Source organism: Gopherus evgoodei, chromosome 14 (genome assembly GCF_007399415.2).
Source record: "Gopherus evgoodei ecotype Sinaloan lineage chromosome 14, rGopEvg1_v1.p, whole genome shotgun sequence".
Classification (NCBI taxonomy): Eukaryota; Metazoa; Chordata; order Testudines; family Testudinidae; genus Gopherus; species Gopherus evgoodei.
The window spans coordinates 2,114,789-2,134,627 of record NC_044335.1 but is presented as its reverse complement, the minus strand read 5'-3'; positions in this window follow the sequence as shown (position 1 = coordinate 2,134,627).

Here is a 19,839-nt window from a genome sequence, read left to right as displayed (position 1 = left end):
TTCCTGTTTACCCAGCATGGAGCTCTGATCAGCACAGGTGGCGATGCAGTCCCAATTCCAAAAAGAGCTCCAGCGTGGGCTGTATGGGAGATACTGGATCTGATCGCTGTACGGGGAGACAAATCGGTTCTATCACAGCTCCGTTACAGAGGACGAAATGCCAAAGCATTTGAAAAAAAATCTCCAGGCTATGATACAGAGTCCAAGAACAGTGCTGTGTGACAAGCGTAACGGGAAGCCAGAGACTCAAATGGACGCTCATGGAGGGAGGGAGGGGGTACCGAGGACTCCAGCTATCCCACAGTTCCTGCAGTCTCCGAAAATCATTTGCATTCTTGGCTGAGCTTCCAATGCCTGTAGGTTCAAACACATTGTCTGGGGTGGTTCAGGGTATAGCTTGTCAATTTACCCCCTCCCCCCCGTGAAAGAAAAGGGAAAAAAATCGTTTCTTGACTTTTTTCAATGTCACCCTGTGTCTACTGCATGCTGCTGGTAGATGCGATGCTGCGGCAGTGAACAGCAGTATCCTCTCCCCTCCCCTCCCCGGTGGCAGACGGTACAATATGACTGCTATCCGTCGTCATCATCAGCCCGTGAGTGCTCCTGGCTGGCCTCAGGTGAGGCCAGCCAGGGGCGCCTGGGTAAAAATAGGAATGACTCCCAGTTATTCCCAGCAGATGGTACAGAACGGCTGGTAACCGTCCTCATCATAGCAACTGGGGGCTGAGCTCCATCAGCCCCCTCCCTTTCCTGTGTAAAGAAAAGATTCTGTACTGCCTGGGCTATCATAGCAGCGGGATGCTGAGCTCCTCTCCCCAGCACCGCTTAATGTCCTGCCTGGACTAATAGCAGCTGGAGGCTGCCTCCCCCTCATTTTATCTCACTAACAAGTCAGTGTTTCTTATTCCTGCATTCTTTATTACTTCATCACACAAATGGGGGGACACTGCCACGGTAGCCCAGGATGGTTGGGGAAGCAATGGGTGGGGTTGTTGCAGGGGCACCCCCCAGAATGGCATGCAGCTCATCATTTCTGCAGGATCTGACGCAGAGCAGCTGTGCTCTCTGGTTCTCTAGTACACTTGCCCCATATTCTAGGCAGGACTGACTATTTTTAGATACAACATAAAGGAGGGAATGACACAGGGAGTCATTCCCATTTTTGTCTTTGCACCCCCAGCTGACCTTAGCTGGGGGCACCCATGACAGCAGCAGACAGTACAGAATGACAGATAACCGTCATCTCATTGCCAATTTACAATGGCACAGCAGACAGTGCAGAACGACTGATAACCGTCTCTGCTATAATGCAAAGGCAAATGAATTCTGCTGTGTAGTGCTGCAGTACCGCCTCTGTCAGTGGCATCCAGTACACATACGGTGACAGTGACAAAAGGAAAAACAGGCTCCATGGCTGCCGTGCTATGGCGTCTGCCAGGGCAAACGAGGGAAAAAGGGCATAAAATGATTGTCTGCCGTTGCTTTCCCAGAGCAAGGAATCAGTGACGACATTTATCCAGAACCACCCTCGACAATGATTTTTGCCCCATCAGGCACTGGGATCTCAACCCAGAATTCCAATGGGTGGGGGAGACTGCAGGAACTATGGGATAGCTACGAATAGCTACCCACAGTGCAACGCTCTGGAAATCGACGCTAGCCTCGGACCATGGACGCACACCGCTGAATTAATGTGCTTAGTGTGGCCACATGCACTCGACTTTGTACAATCTGTTTTACAAAACCGGTTTATGTAAAATCAGAATAATCCCGTAGTGTAGACGTACCCTCAGGGTCAGGAGAGTTTCCTGTGCCAAGCAGTGGATTATGGGTTGGCAGGGGTGTGTTTCACTTTTTGTAACTCTTTTAATAAGGTTTCTACTTTTTCAACACTCCAAATTGTGCTTCTCTTGTCTGTTTCCCAGAGAGCTCCCTGTGTTCAGTTTTCCACTGCAGATTGAGTTCACTTTTGGTAATTAATACACAGATCTTTGAGAAGTCGCTCACCAGAAAACTCCCATAGGACTGTTAGTCCTGATCTGTAACAATGTAGCAGTTTGTGTCTCTACCTGACCAAATGTTAATCCAGGACCAAGAATCAGGAGGACACTGCATTTCAAAGGCCACCAAGAGAGTGCTGGTTTCTAAAATCTGAAAGAGAGAGAGGGAGACTACTAGAGATGGCTATGCCATCCTTCTCCACTGGAGGAGGACTCATGCACACCAAGTTCTGTGCCTGTACAGGCTAAAATGTCCTGGACTCCACCACTGTGAAAAGAGAATTGAACTTGGCACATTTTGCTTTAAAAACAAGAGACTCCACTGGTTAAAATGAACCTGAGGGCCCGACTCTCCTCTCACCCGAGTGTCCATTGGCACTAACCTCACCAAAGCCAGTGGAAGTGATAGGAGACTCAGACCTTGGCAGTGTTGGTGACACTGGCTACACAAAAGCGGAAGGAAATTACAGTAAATTGGAGAAATTCGGAGAACGTTCATTCGCGGGTACTTAAGGAACTAGTGGAAGCAATCTCAGAACCATTAACGATTCTCTTCAGAACTTGTGGGGGTCCCAGAGGATGGGAGAAAGGTGAACAATAGCCCCCAGCGTTAAAAAGGGGAGAAAGGAGAATCAGTCAGCCTAACTTCAGTATGTGGGAAGATGCTGGAAAAAACGATGAAATAACCGACTGGTAAGGACCTAGAGGACAACAGGGTTATAAGGACCAGCCAACATGGATTTGTCGAAGAACAAATCACGCCAAACTAACCTAATTTCCCTCTTTGACAGGATTACCAGCCTACTGCTCCCTCCCCCACAGTTCAGTCTTCAGTGAGGCTTTTGACACAGCCTCACAGGATGTTCTCATAAGCAAACTAAGGATCTCTGGCTTGTATGAAATTACTCTCCCACGGGTTCTCAACTGATTGAAAAACCATACTCAGAATAATTCTTAATGGTTTACTATGAACCTGGGAGGGCACAGCAAGTAGGGTCCCACAGGGGTCTGTCCTGGCTCCAGGACTAGTCAATATTGTCATTAACAACTTGGATGATGGGATGGAGGCTACACTTATAAAATTTGCAGCTGTCACTATGCTGGGAGGGGTTGCAAGGAATTTGGAGGACAGGATTAGAATTCAAAATGACCTTGATAAATTGGAGAATTGATCTGAAATCAATAAGATGAAATTCAATAAAGACAAGCACAAAATATGACATTTAGAAAGGAAATATCAAATGCACAACTGTCAGGATCGGCTCCAGCTTTTAGCGTGGTGGAGAGAGAGGGAAAAAAAAAGTGGCACTTTGGTGGCTGCTTCACCTCGCAGCTTCATTCTTTGGTGGCAATTCAGCAGCCAGTCCTTCCCTCAGAGGGGGACCGAGGGACCAGCCCCCAAAGACCAGGACATGCTGCCCCTTTCCATTGGCTACCCCAAGCATCTGCTTCTTGTGCTGGTGCCTGGAGCCAACCCTGACAACTATATATAGGGACTAACTGGCTAGGTGGTTGTATAGCTGAAAAGGATCTGGGGATTACAGTGGATCACAAATTGAATATGAGTCAACAATGTGATGCCATTGCAAAAAAGATAAATGTCAGGCTGGGATGTATTAACACGAGTGTCGGATGCAAGACACGACATGTAGTTGTTCTGCTCTACTTGGCAGTGGGAGGCCTCAGCTAAGGAACCATGTCCAGTTTGGGGCACCACCCTTTAAAAAAGGTCTGGACCAGTTAGAGTGAATCCAGAGGAGAGCAGGGAGAATATGAAGTTAGAAAACATGAGCTGTGAGGAAAGGTTGAAAGAACTGGGCATGTTTGGTCTAGAGAAGAGAAATCGGAGGGAGGACACAAGTCTTCAAACATGAATGTTTGTTACAGAGAGGCTGGAGATCTTTGTTCGCCATGTCTGGGGGTAGGACGCGAAGCACTCAGCTTATTTTTCAGCAAGGAAGAGGTATGGCAGGTACTGGGAAATCTTTTCTAATGCAAGGGCTAGTTATGCTCTGGAGCAGGTGAGTGAATCCCTGTCACTGGAGGCTTTTAAGAGCAGGTTTGACAAACATCTACCAGGGCTGGTCTAGGTTTGTTTACTCCTGCCTGAGCACAGTGGACTGAGCAGATGACCCCTTGAGGCCTCTTCTAGCCTGACATGTAGAAGAGGATTTAGGGCAAGGATCTGTAGATAGGTTCTTGGCCTGGTTCTCTCCTGCACTGCACTGGTTGGTAGCAGTGGAGTTACACTGGAAAGTAACAGGAGAGAATCAACATTACTAAAACCTCAAACATCTATTTCTAAATACCTATTGTAACATGCAATAGGGCACTTTGGATTCTACAGCGACACTAATTAACGTACAGCCTATGAGGCTTTGCCATGTGTCCAAGCTAGGCATCAACTAGCATTATGGCAGAGACTATCAAGTTTTGCTTAATTACAAAATGACCAAAGGCTCCTGGAAACTTTGCCAGTGGTTGCAAGCAGCATCACATCAGAATGGCTGGAGGGCCGCTCTGGAGCTGAGATCCAGGTGCATGTGTTGTTTGCACCTTGGGAGCCACACTGTGCGCCAGCATCCGATTCAGAGGCCTTTATTTGCATGCAGGTTCGAGCTGTACTGCTGAAGTGGGCAAGCTGCCAGCGTGCACGTGCAAAGCTGCATTTCTATGAGCAGGTCATGCCCGACTGCTTACTTGGCTCCACAGCTAGCTCCATGCACCAATAGACGTAGGCCTCCTTTTTACAGGAGCAGCCAGCTCAGTGTGTGTAAAAACACAGACAAACCCACAAGCAGGCGGAGCTGGGGCCCTGGGCTGAAAATCTGGTCTTGTCTAATAGGTGATCGTGTCAGCACATTGGGATCACAATATCCAGCTGAAAACGATTTAAAGCATTGAAAACATGCCTTGTAGTGAAGCTCAGTCTGTTCAGCTTGACAGAGAAGGTTAAGGGGTGACTTGATGACAGTTGATATGTCCACGTGAGGAACATAATTTGATGCTCGAGGGCTCTTCCATCTTGCAGAGTGTGGCATAACAAGATCAATGGCTGGAAGTGGATGCTGGACACCTTCAGACTAGAAAGGTGCCAGTTTTTAACAAGGAAGATGATTAACCGTTGGAAGGACTCACCACGGGTTGTGGTGGCGTCACCAGCACTGGACATTTTAAATCCGGATTGTGTGTTTTTCTACGCGACCTGCTCTAGTTTAAAGAGGAATTAACTCGGGGCTGTTCAATGGCTGGAGCTATGCGGGAGGTCAAAGTTAGCCAATCCCAGTCACTCCTTCTGGCTTTATAATCTATGAAGCTGTAACACTTCTGCAACGGGACACCCCCAAGAGCTGTATCTGAGGTCCGAACCGAGCCTGCTCCCTCTCCTGACATATTTTCCTTTGACCTTTCCTGTGATGGCCACAGCCCTGGACGTGCACGGACATTGTAAAACCAAAAGGGAATGAGGTCTGGCCAGTCAGGTTTCTTTTCTCCAAACTGTTGATGCAGATAGAGGACAAATGGCAACCATGCAACAGAACCACCTCGTCGAATGCACCCAAGTGATTGCTGAGCAGAGAGCGGGAGAGGGTCAGCTGATCAGTCACGCCAAGTTAGAACAGCCTGTATGGCTTATTCTGGCCTTTAATGTTCTTATGTGCCACGCCATGGGAGGCTTATCAGCTGTTGGCCCCAGACCCTTTGCCGTTTGTTTCTCTGAGACTGATCTGGGCCATGCTACTCTTCTATTCCTAAACAAACCTACTTTGGAATGAGGAAACGGACCAGAGTGACACAGCTCAAATAAATGTTAGTCTCTAAGGTGCCACAAGTCCTCCTGTTCTTTTTGCTGATACAGACTAACACGGCAGCTACTCTGAAACTGTTTCAGACAGTTCTCTGGCTATGGGCCCCACACCTTTTTGTGGGGGATTTTTCTGAATCTCTCTGCAATTTCTGAGTAATTTTAGAAGTGAAATATGTTCTTGAACAACTAATTTCAAAGCAGCCTGCAGAATGAGGATCAGAATTGGGACACACCATAACTGGGCTCTGAAGTGGGCTCCCGTATCTGATCATGTTAAGGTCGGGAACACTGTGGACTCAAAGACTCTTTCTGCTGTAAGGGCAGCAGCATGGGAGAAATGAGAAGGATCTGCACAGCTCAGAAATCTCCCACTGGACTGGGCCTGGAAGAGGCAAGAGCAATTGAATTAAGATGGAGATGTTTGTTTCTGAAATCAGGGAGCCAGATGAGGTTCAGGGGGCTTGTTGGGGAGGCAAGAGGGGCTTGGGGAACCCCTTGTTTTATGGATTTCTTTCTCTGTCTGTAACCCTAGAGATTGAAGGGAGGAGTGCCTGTGTTGCTAGAGAGGGGTCAGCTCATGCTTCAAGAGAGTCACAAGATTAGGAACCCAGGGAAACAGAATTTTATTTTTTTTAAAGTACAAATACACTCCCGCTCCCCCTGTGCTTCAGTGACGGATGTGGCTGCCCAGCTGTCCCTGTCTGTCTCTCGCCTTTCTACTGGGTGCGACAGGGCCATAGCATCACACACAAATCTCCTCCCACTTGCCTCCCTTCAGGTGAGTTCTTACTCGGCTGGATCCTGCCTTTCCCATGCTGCCAAACCGCCTGGCTCCAGCGTTGCTGGAGCACTGGATGCGTTAAGCCCTGTCTTTGGGAGGCAGTTGTACTGGGTTAAAGGCTTTTTGCCTGTCTGAAAACTGGACCTGAAACAATTACATGAATATTTTCAAAATAATGCCCCCCCACTTTATTTTGCTCTAGCATGAGTATGCTGGTATAATTTGTCAGTCACATAGCTACTGAACTAAGTGTTGACGCACAGACTTGCACTGAAATAACGAAAGATATGAATTACAGCCCATGTCATTACTTTGGTGCCAGTTTCCATGTAGACAAGCCCTAATTTAAATTGGTTATGAAATCAGTTTAGTTAAACTGATGCAAATCTCTGTGTGGACATTCTTAGCTGGGTTTAGTGTGGTATGTTTCAGTTTAGTTTAAACTAACCGTTATTTGTCTTAAACCAAACCAGAAAAGTGTGTCCATACAGGTTTTTGCTCTGGTTTAACTACATCTGTTTAAATTCACACCGTTAGTTAAACCGGGTTAATATTCTGGGGTAGAAAAAGCCTTATTTGGTGCTCTCTGCTGCTCTCCTGTCCTGCTTTGTGCTACCCTTCTGACCTTGTGTGATTGCCATATTGACAGGTTTCAGAGCGCTAGCCATGTTAGTCTGTATCAGCAAAAAGAACGAGGAGTCCTTGGGGCACCTCAGAGACTAACAGAGCTTATGCCCAAATAAATTTGTTCATCTCGAAGGTGGCCCAAGGACTCCTGCTCTTTTTGCCATATTGATGTGTCCAATCTTTTCCTTCTTATGGTCAATTTCAGCTCCTAGTCACATAGCTCCCATAGCTCCTGTGGACAGACTGGCTGGCACTAGCCGCTGTAACGCTCAGGTCTCCATTGGTTTCTATCTGGCGACTGTTATGTGGGGACAATATGGATTTTATAGGGTGACTGAGCTCTGCTATCTGAGGGTTATGAAACTGGACAAAAATCTCTCACTTATGCCAGCCTGACTGTTGGGTGCATTATTGCTACAAATGGGCTGGCAGGAAGGGTTTCATCAATGGGGAGGAGAGGGGAGGGTAAATCTCTCTGGTGTAACTTGAGAAGTTCAGGCTTTTCAATTTGCTTTTTAGCAAGTACGTCTGTGTCCCCTGCGGTTTGTAAGGAGAAGTTAATCCTGTTTGCATTAAAGTATCTTTGACTTTGACATGTGGAAGAAAATAGGTCTGTGCTCTGTCCTCTTCTTGGTCCTGTTTGAGCTCATGAAGGTTATACAAAGAGAGGTTTAGTTAAAGAACACAGCTTCCCACAGGGTCTGCCGTGAGGAATTCACTTGGTTTGTGAAATCCCAAAGGGAAGCCGTGAATGTCCTTTTCATGGGTTCCAAGGCCTGAAGGCAGCATTACTGTATGGGATGAATCTACTCTTCCATCTTCCGTAGCAGCTGCAACCTCAGGACAAAAGAGCAGTTTGATCCTGAGTCCTGTACAGCTCGTCTTCATCAGCATTTCCTGGGTGTGTGCAGGGATTCTTGTAGCCGTGTTGCTCCCAGGACATTATAGAGAGACAAGGTGGGGGAGGGAATCTCTTTTGTTGGCCCAACTTCTGTTGGTGCGAGAGACATTTCAAGCTTCCACAGAGCTCTTCAGGTCAGAAGAAGAACTCTGTGTAGCTCAAAAGTTTGTCTCTTGCCAACAGAAGTAAGTATCTTGTGACTGCTGTTTGGTGTGGAGCCACGACTGTTATAAACAAAAGGGGGAGTCAATATCTGCTTCTGAGTTTCAACACAAGGGTCTTCTTCAGGGACCAATATAGTGTATGTGCAATATCTGGAACTGGGGCTGTCGGAGGTACACCCAACATGAAGTTCTCCCAACTCATCTGAGAGCATCCCGTAGTGCGTAAGTTGGGGTTACATTGTTTCCATAAGAACAATTTGGTTCCTGAGGTCTGGATCAAAAAAGGCAAGTAATTCAATGAACTAGCAATTGGGCTGTGCACTCATTGTGGTAAGTCTGTGCTGTATTGGTGGGTAAGATGGCTACAACTGGCCAAGATGGGAAATTATTCCAAAAGCAAATAAAGTGTTTGTTAAAGGAACAATTTCTCTATTTGTGAAATGACCGAGTAAATGACCTTGTTTCTATCTGTACTGTTACCGCGCCCTTCGTCCACAACTCTCCGAGTGCTTCACAAACATTCATGTGTTCATACAACTCTTCCAGCTTCACAGAGAACTGGGCAAATCAAGGCACAAAAAGCTTAAGTGACTTTAAAAAAGTGTGTGTGTGAATCATTGAGAAAAGCAGGAAAACAACGTGCGAACCTTGATGCAAGTCCCTGCTCTAAGCAATTGGCAATTCCCTCTACCGGGGACAGCTGCTTTAAATAAATGTCTATTAAAGTGTGTCCGCACTGTGCCTGTCAGCTTGCTCTCTCTTTGTGCTGGTTAAAGGTCTCAGAACATGCAGCCATGCTGCCCTGGAGCTGATTTTCTGAGGAGGACTTCTGGTTTTGGAAACACTCGCTTGCTTTCACGTATAACCCCGTGCTTTGTTGCAGGTGCGAATGTGAGTAGTTAGAGGTCTAGCTATGGTGCCTTTTTGCACCTATAAAGCAAATAGTTTAATGTTTAACTATATTTGTACCAACAATTTCTCTTTCACACAGTTCTTTCTGGGTGCAAACTGCAAAACAGACACCATGTGTTCATTATTCTAAATCTCCTGTGTTTTCCCATGTAAAACTCAGAATCACCTGGGACACTGTCCCCTCAGGTGCCAGGTTTTCAGAGTTTAGCCATTCAGCTACATACCTAACCTCACCTGTGGTACACAAACTCTGCTAATTCATCTAGTTATTGGCACGCACTGGTCTTAGCTGGTGTTTGACGGTATGTTCATGTGCTCAGTGTAACCGGCCGAGGCCCAAGGCCCCTCTGTTCTTTTCTTCTGTCCGCAGCTGCTTCAATAGCTTCCCTGTGCAGCTCAATCCCTTTCCCAGTCCGGTGTTCCTCTGAACACCGCCTCTTGGAGAATCAACATTTTGCTCACTCTCTGGTATCATTCTTAGTGTCAGGACCCCCGCACCTCAGAACCTGCCCTGCAGTGCCGGGCTCCTGCATGGGAAGTCTCAGACCCTGTCCCACAGGATCTAGAGTCTCAGTGGCCTCCGAGACCTGCATGATGATTAATTCTGACTCCCTGTCCCCGGGTGGCTGTGCCGTCCAGGAGGAAAGATGTTTGTTTTGTACCTTGAGTATTCCTTTGTCTCCTTGTCCCATCTCATGGGACCACACCTGGGACTGTGGTGAGAGTCAATGAAGAGACACTGGATTGTGGTGAGGGAAGCCTCCTGCTTGCTTTAAATCCAAAGCAAATCCTACTTTAAAAGGACCCCCACAAATCGTCTGGTGCCGCCCCTGTCTTTACATCATCTTGTTACGTTCATCTGCCAAGCACTGGGAATGGCCCATCCACGGTGGCCTCCAAAGGGCTGGGGTCACTGAAATATCTGCCTCGCTGCACTCTGACATCTGTGCCATGCTGGGACTGAGCCGATTTTGAAAACTTTAAATTCCCAAAAGTATTGGCAAAGTCGGACCCGGGGTTTGGTTCACGGTGATCAGTGGGGTCTTGCTGGGGGCTATTGAGAGCATTTGGACAGCCAGTGGGTACTGGGAAAGTGTTTGCAAATCCCAGCGTCTTCACAGATTTCAGCCTGAGTGATGTGTCACTTTGCAAAATGTGCTCATCACCATGTGTCGTCCATCAGTGCTGTGTCAACCAGGCAAGGTACAAACAAGCTTCAACAGGACTTGATTTTTACAGTGGAAACCTCTTTACCAAGCTGTTGCTGCACACTCTGTAACTCTCACTCTGCCTCCTCAACTCCTCCCCCTCCACCCTGTTTCCTGTCCTTTCAGGCTCCCAACAGCCAGTGTTCCCAGTTCGAATCGTCACAAGCAGCATCTAAACACCACAATTAGTCTCATGTTTAAAACCTTGCAATCAGCTAGTCAACGAGCAGAAACCACCTCAGGGGACCAAGGCTGCTCCTAGTAGAACAGAGAGCAGTTCACACACAGTCGCTTGTCTAAAAGTTGGGGGCCGGATCCTTGCCCAGTGTAATTGGTGTAGTTTTACTGACATCAGTGGAACTAAGCTGATTATGTCTGGGCCTATTTGTCTCAAACCATCTGGCAAGTTTTTATTGATGCTGAACCTATTCAAAGAAATCTGACTCGATTTGCAAATGATTCTCAGCCAGAAGAAGGGAATGCATTTCTAGCAGCCACTATTCTTGATGAAAACTGTCACCCTTGCTCTTCTCTAGCCACTCGTTTGGGCTTGATTTCTAGTGCATGCTGTCCTAGAGCTGGTTTCCAGCCAGTCTTTGTTGAGAGCAGAGATGCTGCATGCACTGGGTAAGTGGTGCCCAACATAACTCCTCCTCCTTCCTATGGAGTGTCCTTACCAAGTGAGTTGTGTTTCCAGAGTATGTCAGACTGGCTGGGCCCCCCTGCAGCAGGCTATTCTGATCATAGACATCCAGGATTTCTTTGGCCAAAAAGGCCTGTTTGGATCAGTCTTGAACATTGCAGTGTGAGGCAAGCCGCTGAACAGCTCTTTGCAGGCGCACTCGCTAAAGGTGAAATTCACTCCCATGCAGTGGCATAAACATGAGGCCTGCTGCTGCCAGAAGGTGGAACCAGGCCTCAGGAACCAGTTCTAGGCCAAAGGGGATTACTAAGGATGCGCATATGTATCCCACATGCCTTCTGGGTGTGGGGTTCTGTCCCATCTAGTGACACTCAGAGAGAGAGAGAAAGCAGTTAATGAGTCTGTGCTGCAGCCTTACCTAACAGCCAGTTGCCTTTTAGCCCACACAGCAGAGGCTCATGTTCCCAAGGTTCCAGGTTCAATTCCGCCCTCTGACAACCAGGGTCTGTCGGCATTGCACAAACAGCACCAAACCTCTAGAATGGAGGGTCGTCTATTGCCAGCCCGAGGCATGCACAGAGCAGGAATCAGGCCACCCAAATGTCATGAGATTAGCCTAAAAATCAGGAGATTTTTTGTCAGAATACATGTTGGGTTATTTTTATTTGCCTCCTGGCTTTTGAGCTTCTAAAGGTCAGGTTTTCAGATGTTTCTCTGCAGCCACGAGGGCTAGAAATGTACGTATTGTGTTAAGGGAAAGCTGAGATTTTCTCCTAGTGATGCCAGTCTCATCCCTGCAGGATAAATATTCTGAATTTCAGCTCCCCCAGCTCTCAGTGAAACTCATCTCGCACACTGGCGTTCAACTGTGTCTCCTCACTGATCTCCACCTCCGAGCCAAAATGTGAGTGTGTTGCCTTGTGACATTGCAGGGCTGTTATGTTGGGTGGGGAGTGCAGAGGGCTGACGGCTCAGGTATTGTTTTTGGGATTGTGCCCAGGGCCTCCAGTGATGGTCCAGGGCTGCAGTGTGCCAGGTGCTGCATACCTGCTTCAAAGAGCTCCTTATTAATTCATTTCAAGAGACTGATACACTGTGGAAGGCCTTTGCAATGGGTCTCTAAGGTATTTGGGTGCTGAATGCCGACAGCTTTCCCACTTCTAAAACAGCTAGAGACCGAAGCGCACAAACATCAGTTGAAGTTACTGGTATTCAGCAGCATGACAATAGGATGTAAATAGATACACACCTACCTCACAGAACAGAAGGGACCCCGAGAGGTCACTGAGTCCAGCCCCTGCCTTCACTAGCAGGACCAAGTGCTGATTTTGCCCCAGATCTCTAAGTGGCCCCCTTGAGGACTGAACTCACAACCCTGGGTTTAGCAGGCCAATGCTCAAACCACGGATTTGATGGATGAAAACATTAATGGCCAAAGGCTGCTGTTTAACCCACTCTTGCCAGTGCAGCCTCACTGAATGGAATGAACCAATTCACTGGTTCCTGGTGCCAGTGGCTGAGGTTCTGGGCTGTCTGGGAAAGCCAGGAATCACTCAGCCGGGTTTTCCTCTTCTGTTTGTTCAGCATCCTGGCTCCAATAGAACTGAGAGTGGGACCGTCCGTCCAGCTGAACATCCACGTTCTCCGAAGTGTCAAAGGCTTCCCTGAGTGGAGCATTTCTGCCTGCAAGTCCTTTCTAGGAGATGTACAGATTACTCTCCAGTAGGCGTCAGGAGGGTTTCTACTGACCCCTTCACTACTGGCTTCATTTACTGCTGGTATCTTGCTGCAAAATCCAACCTCACACCTTCAAAGGCATTTGTAGCCGTCATCCTAAACCAGGGTAGAGTTTGATTTATTTTTGCTGATTGGCTGCTAGTGCATAGATTTTTAAGGCTAGAAGGGACCCCCCATAATCACAGCCCATTGATCTCCACCACGTGGTTGTCGTGAAGGCTGGTCATTATGATTGACTTAGAGCATATTTTGTAGAGAGATACATCCAGTCCTGGCTCTCCCTCTGATGTTCGTCCTTGTTCTGCTGCGTGAGCACATGGTCATGGCTTTATCCTACACTCGGGGAAATCTTCAATTAACCTCAATGGGCATTTTGTCTGAGCAAGCACAACAGAGCACCCGCTGAATCTGCCCCAGTGAAAACGCCAAGGTTATGAGCAGCAGCACTTCCTGGAGTACAGCTGTGCACTGCGACGAGATTGCTATGGGTGCATCGAGAGAGCCCCAGGACACAGGGACCAGCATTTGCTGAAAGCCACCAACAACTGAGGCAGCTTCTGTTTCCTCCTAGCGGACATCAGTCTTGAGAACAGACACAGTTAAGCTGCATTCAGGCTAGAGCTAGCTGAATGTTTTCCAGGAAATAGTAAATTTTTATCCAAAAATACTGGGGGTGGGGGAGCGCACCGAATCTATTTGCAAATTTTGAGCTGAATTTGGCAAAGAACTTCAGCTGAAAAAAAAATGAAAAACATCATAACCGTTCCTGTAAAACTGTTGAAATGAACCGTTTCCCCTCATCTCTGATCTTGGAAGTAGATCTGAAATCTCGTACAAAGCAACAGGCTTTGTTCCGAGAATTCCAGGACTTCCTACTTCATCTGGGCTGAAATACTGGGACAAGCCTTCCTTGTGGTGTTCAGTTACTGTCCTCTCTGCCTCCACCTCAAACTGCTGGCAAGTGAAGGGATGCCCAAAAATTGTGTGGGGGAGGGACACCTGGGAGGATGGCCCTGGCTTAGTGTGTCGGCCCATGTAGCTAATACCAGTGGCAAGTTCCAAAGCTGCACTTACGACTTAGTCACATGCATATTGTTATTTTAACCTGTGCAAAGAGTCTGGCTGAGGGGTAAGCTGAGGGGATAAGACACCTCCCTGTTATTTAGATGTGGATTTTCTCCTATTGTTGAGCCGTTCTGTACCTGATTGTCCAAGTGAGGACTTACCCTATAAGATGACATCGAGTTAAGGACTGATCAAGTTACCAGCACAAAAGCATCTTTCTGACTTGATGGGCACTTAAGCTTAAATTCCTAATAGATAAGAGAGAAACCTCCCAAACGGGGCTTAGCAGCGATAGAAAGCTGCCAGGCCAGGCCTGCCACTCAGAGGAAGATGCTGAGATAAGCTTCAGGAAACATGTTTTTACATAAAAATAATGCAGAGGACAGAAATAATTCAGCAACTCCAATTTCAGAGGTGCACATGGCCAAGTCAATGGCGCGTCTGACAGGAATGATGGGTAAACCTCCAAACAGTCAGCTGAGCAGGCTCTCAGATGCCACAGGTCTGAGCAAGGTGTAACTACTTGGCCAGATTTAGAGAGCTGGATAGAGAGAAAAATGATCCAGTTTTAGGGTGGTTCTTTCATTCAGACCTTATGTCAATCATGACAAAATTGGGCTAGAACTAGAGTAAAAACAGCACTTTCTTGCAATTCTGGGTTTTGTCCGGACTGGCAGTATCACAGAAACACTGCTCCACTTCCACTCCTGATGTGGTCCGAGAAGGACGGGAATTAGAAATGATAGGGAAGAGAGAGGGAGGCAGGTGAGATTGTTTTAACAAACTGAATCTTCAGCCCCTTAAAGAGATTCATGTTAGTTCCCCCCTTGCACTCCTGCAATGAGTCTCTCTCCACTCTCTTCCTTTGAGAGCAGGTCATAAATATCAAGTCGCAAACACTGGTGTGACTGACCCAGAACAGCAGCTGTGAGCTCCGCTGTCCCAGCGATGTGCTGTAGCAGAGCTCAAGAGTCCTGGCTCTCATTTCATTGCTCTGTCCAGGAGACCTCTCCTCATTAGGGGTCTCATCCAAAACCCATTGAAATTATTTCCACTGACGTCACTAAACCATGGATCGGGCCCTGTTTCCACCTGGATGCTGGTGTAACCTCTGCCATCGCTCAGGAACATGTGCCATGCTAATCACATGGGAAAGGTTCACACTTAAGCACGTATTTCCTTCCCCCCCAGCAGAATTTATCCTTTGAGTCTCCACTTCCCTCCTTCCCTACACTTATTCATCTCATTTTTTTGGCCAATTCCAGCATCTCTTTTTTTACCTTGCTCTTCTGGATTTGCTTGCAAATCTCCCAGGCAGCTCTGCATGGCTGTTGAGTAAGAGTGTTGGCTCCATGCACACGAGGAACATTCACTTGATACCTCAGACTTAACGACTTGCCCAGACTTTCACATTTCTTAGCAAAATTATTTACATTGGAAGATGTCAGAAACCACACGGGAGTTAGTTTTACATCCCAACAATTGGCTCCGGTCTAATCACTCCTTTCGTTTTTCCTCCTTTTTTGCTCCAAATTGTGGTATATAAAGGCTGCCCCATCTATATTGCCGGGAAAGGCTCTGGCAACTCTTGAGAAATCTACCACTGGACAACAGCCCGGCCAGGTGAGAGCACGAAACACTCCAATGAAATGTCTCTAGTGCTATTACAACACTAGGAAAAATATTTTTTTTATACACTTTCAGGGCCTGATTCTCCACTGCCTTGTACCTCATGTGCTCAGGAACACCTGCCCCATGGGGCTGTGAAATGCTGCTGCTACCATTGGTCAGACTTGGTAGCATCTTACACCCATGTTGCGCTGGTAGCAATGAGACTGGCACAGAGCGTCTAGCTGTGGCTATAGCCTTGCTCCAGCACAGATCCTTTGATTGAATAAAGGCTCCTCAGATGGTTGCACCAAAGGGCCTTTGGCACCTTTAGTGTTCAGTGGGGCAGGCGGGTGGCACCGAAACGTAGACGGCCACACTCAGATTTAGACATTGCTCCATGCAGCGTTCGAGGAACCCCCGGGATTAATTCTCTCCACTAACTGCCTTTCTTCTGTTTACAGGGAACCCCTGAGTGACTCTGATACTTGTAACACAGGAGAAGCTAACAGCGATACCTCAGCCTATGTACCTGTGTAGCGGGGTGAGCACCTGCTCCAGCCAGAAAGGGTTGGAAAAGCCCCACAGAGGGCTCGGGCTGGGGAAGGGGGCAAACCCCCGGCTTATTGGGGGAAGTGGCTGCAGCTGGAGCCATGCCCCAAACAGACTAGCCGGGCCTTATAAGAAGGCCAGGGTAGCCAGAAGCTCAGCAGTCTCTCCTCTAGTTGTGGAGGGAGACAGGCCTGGCTGCGGGAAGGTTGAGAGGTACCTGGGAGTGAGGCAGGGCTGGGGAAAAAACAGAGGAGCAGGGGAGCTCCAGGCTGGCGACTGCCCTGACTGTAGGGCCTGGTTCCAGGCCCATAGAGGTGCTAGGTGGTAGAAGAAGGCAGCAGGTCAAACCCCCCTTGCCAGTGATGAGTGGCATATGCTGCAGTTGGCCCCAGAGAAAAGGGGCTAGTTGGTGACTGGCAGGAGCCTACAACTGAGGCGAGGTGGGGGATAGGGGGTGGGGGTTCCCCTGGGTGGGGAGACCCCGAGACTGAGGGGTTACTGCCAGAGGGGGCAGCACCCCATAGAAAGGGGCACTGGGGTCCTGGGAGGGACACTGGCCAGCAGTAAGGCGGATCACCAGCCTGCAGAGGGCGCTCTGGAAGAGACCAGAAGGAGGCGCCACGGAGTGGGTCCATGCGCTTACAACCTGGGTCTGTATGGGGCAAGTTAAATAGAGGCTGCAGGAGTCTCTTCTCCCACCCCTCACAAGAGCTGATTCAAATGCACCTTAAACTGTGCTCTCAAACTGTATTTCTGTAGGTAAAATCACTCCGGGCTGATTCTCCGCGTGTGCTTGTTTTAACCTTGGGTAATTCTTTTGACGACAGTGGAGTTGCCCCCGATTACAATCCATGTAAGTTTAGAATCTGCCTCTTGAGCTGCTGCGTTTGCTCTGCTGCAGTGATGAACTCAGCCTAGCAGAGTGTCTTTCTGGTCATGTTAGCGGAGGGTCTCATTTCAGCCCATCTGTTCGCACGTTGCTCGTTGGAAGGTTGGGCACCATGGTGCTGGAGCCAAAGATGTTAAGGATTTGGTGCATTTTCTTCTCCTGTGGTTGGCTGGCTACGTCTCAAAGAACAGATGCCCCTGGGGCCATCCTGAAGATTGATCTTGGAACAATAGATCACGGTGAGTCAATAAGCCTGTCACGCAATGAGTCAGAGTCAGCTGTGCCTGGAGTGAACCCCTCACATTTGTGCAGAGCATCAGGCTGGTGTGGCTGGCGCAGATGGCTGTGGGAAAGAGGAGATTGCTGCCATCCTGTTTTCTGTGCCCACAACCTTGAAATGTCCCCTTGAGGCTGCAGCCACATGTTTAACTTCAGCTGCAGAATGTGACAGCGAATTTCCGGGCTCTCTGATATGGGGACTCCTGGGTTCAAGATAGCAACTGTGTGCTGTTCTGTGGTGCAAAGAGTAGTAAAGCCCATTTGTCTAGATGGCTGAGAATTCCCGGCTGGGCGCTGGGGAAATCCCCAGGTGTAGAACCAGTGCTGCCCCCTTGCGCAGCCCACAGTATATGGCACATGGCCAAAGCACCAATTAGCTTCCCCAGTTTCCAGAGGCCAGAACAGCCCCTTGGGCATAACGCAGAGAAGCCCTGCGGCTACTTTAAGCATGCTAGAGGCCAAGCTAGCCCGAGGATCAGGAAGGTGAAAGTGCTAAAGGGGTATAAAGCCACCTGACACGGCGTGCAGAGCACAGCACAAGCAGGCCTGACAATCAACTCTTCATATTTGTTTTTTGTTTTCCATAATCTGCAATAAAAGTGGCTCACATGGAGAAATGCATGTTCTGCTCTCCAGAGGTGGGACAATGTACCAATGCCCACAGACGGGAGAACTGCAGGTTCTAGCTACGTGATGGCCTGATGGGTAGAATGAAGGGGGAGGATTGCCTGTGGGCAGCTGAGTAAAATCTATTTTATGTCTAGAATTAAAATGCGCACACACAACAGATGGTGGTTCAGGTGGAACACCCTGCACAAAAGTCAACCACACTGAAGTGACTGCAAAGATTGCTGTAATTTGCCATATGACGGTCATCATAGACTTCTCAGCCACACCTGTGCTTACTGGCATAGGAATGCCATGCAGCTGAATGATTTACACAGCATGCTCTCCTGAATTCCCTGACAAAAGATTCCCTCCCCACTTATCTCCATCCCTGCTGATGAGGCATCTGTGCTAACCACGCCTTGTCTTGTGGAAATATTCCAGCTGTCTCCGATGCAATGACTGAGAGCGACATTCTTCAGAAACTGGCAGCAGCTGCAACTAAAAAGCAGCCAGGTGTCAAACCCATCAAGGGCATTTCAGGGTGAGTTGAACACGACCTGTCAAGCATTATGTCAATGCTCTGCAGGTGAAAAATGCTAGCTATTTGCATTAGGTGTGGAAGCATCAGTCCAGAGGAGCAGCAAATGAATCTGGAGCCATTAATAAGTGTGATTTTTAATGGAAAGCAGCATGCTAGTGGCACCTTACAAAACATACAGAGATGCCATCACCTGAAGGCAACACAGCATGTGAGTTGCTGCTTCAAAGCAGATCAGAGGTTAATTCTTGCTTACTTTGCTAGGGAGTTTGTTGTAGACACGGGAAATTTCTGTAACACAGGGTGGCCGTAGATCAGAAGTTCACTAATAGATACAGAAGAGACTAGAGGCTGAAGTTAAAGCGAAGATACAGCGTCACCCACATCAGGAGACACTGTTTGCATTTAGCCAGAGAACTGGAGAAGGGCAAACATAATACTTTTGATCTTTAAAAATGGGAACAAAGAGGACTCAGGGAATTACAGACCACTCAGCCTAACTTCAACACCTGGAAAGATATTGGAACAAATTATTAAACCATGTTTGTAAGCAGCTGGTGATAATAGGGAAATAAGTAAAAGCCAATGTGGAGTTGTCAAGAGCAAATCATTCTAAGTCAACCTAATATCTTTCTGTAGATGGAGGGGCTCTGAAGACATGATTTGGTTTTTAGTAAAAAGAACAGGAGTCCTTGCGGCACCTTAGAAACTAACACATTTATCTGAGCATAAGCTTTCATGGGCTAAAACCCACTTTACTGGATGCAGGTAGTGGAAAATACAGTAGGAAGATATATAATATACACAAAGGACATGAAACAATGGGTGTTACCATACACACTCTAAGGCCATGTCTACATCTAAAATTTTGCAGCGCTGGTTGTTACAGCTGTATTAGTACAGCTGTATAGGGCCAGCGCTGCAGAGTGGCCACACTTACAGCAACCAGCGCTGCAAGTGGTGTTAGATGTGGCCACACTGCAGCGCTGTTGGGCGGCTTCAAGGGGGGTTCCGGGACGAGAGAGCAAACCGGGAAAGGAAACCAGCTTCGCCGCGGTTTGCTCTCTCGGTCCCGGAGCCAGCCAGCAAACCGCAGGGAAGGAGACCTGCTTGCTCGGGGTTCCGGGACCGAGAGAGCAAACCGGGAACGCCGCGGTTTGCTCTCTCGGTCCCGGAGCCACCCAGCAAACCGCAGGGAAGGAGACCTGCTTGCTCGGGGTTCCGGGACCGAGAGAGCAAACCGGGAACGCCGCGGTTTGCTCTCTCGGTCCCGGAGCCAGCCAGCAAACCGCAGGGAAGGAGACCTGCTTGCTCGGGGTTCCGGGACCGAGAGAGCAAACCGGGAACGCCGCGGTTTGCTCTCGCGTTCCCAGAGCCACCCAGCAAACCGGAGGGAAGGAGACCTGCTTGCTCGGGGTTCCGGGACCGAGAGAGCAAACCGCGGCGTTCCCGGTTTGCTCTCTCGGTCCCGGAACCCCGAGCAAGCAGGTCTCCTTCCCTGCGGTTTGCTGGGTGGCT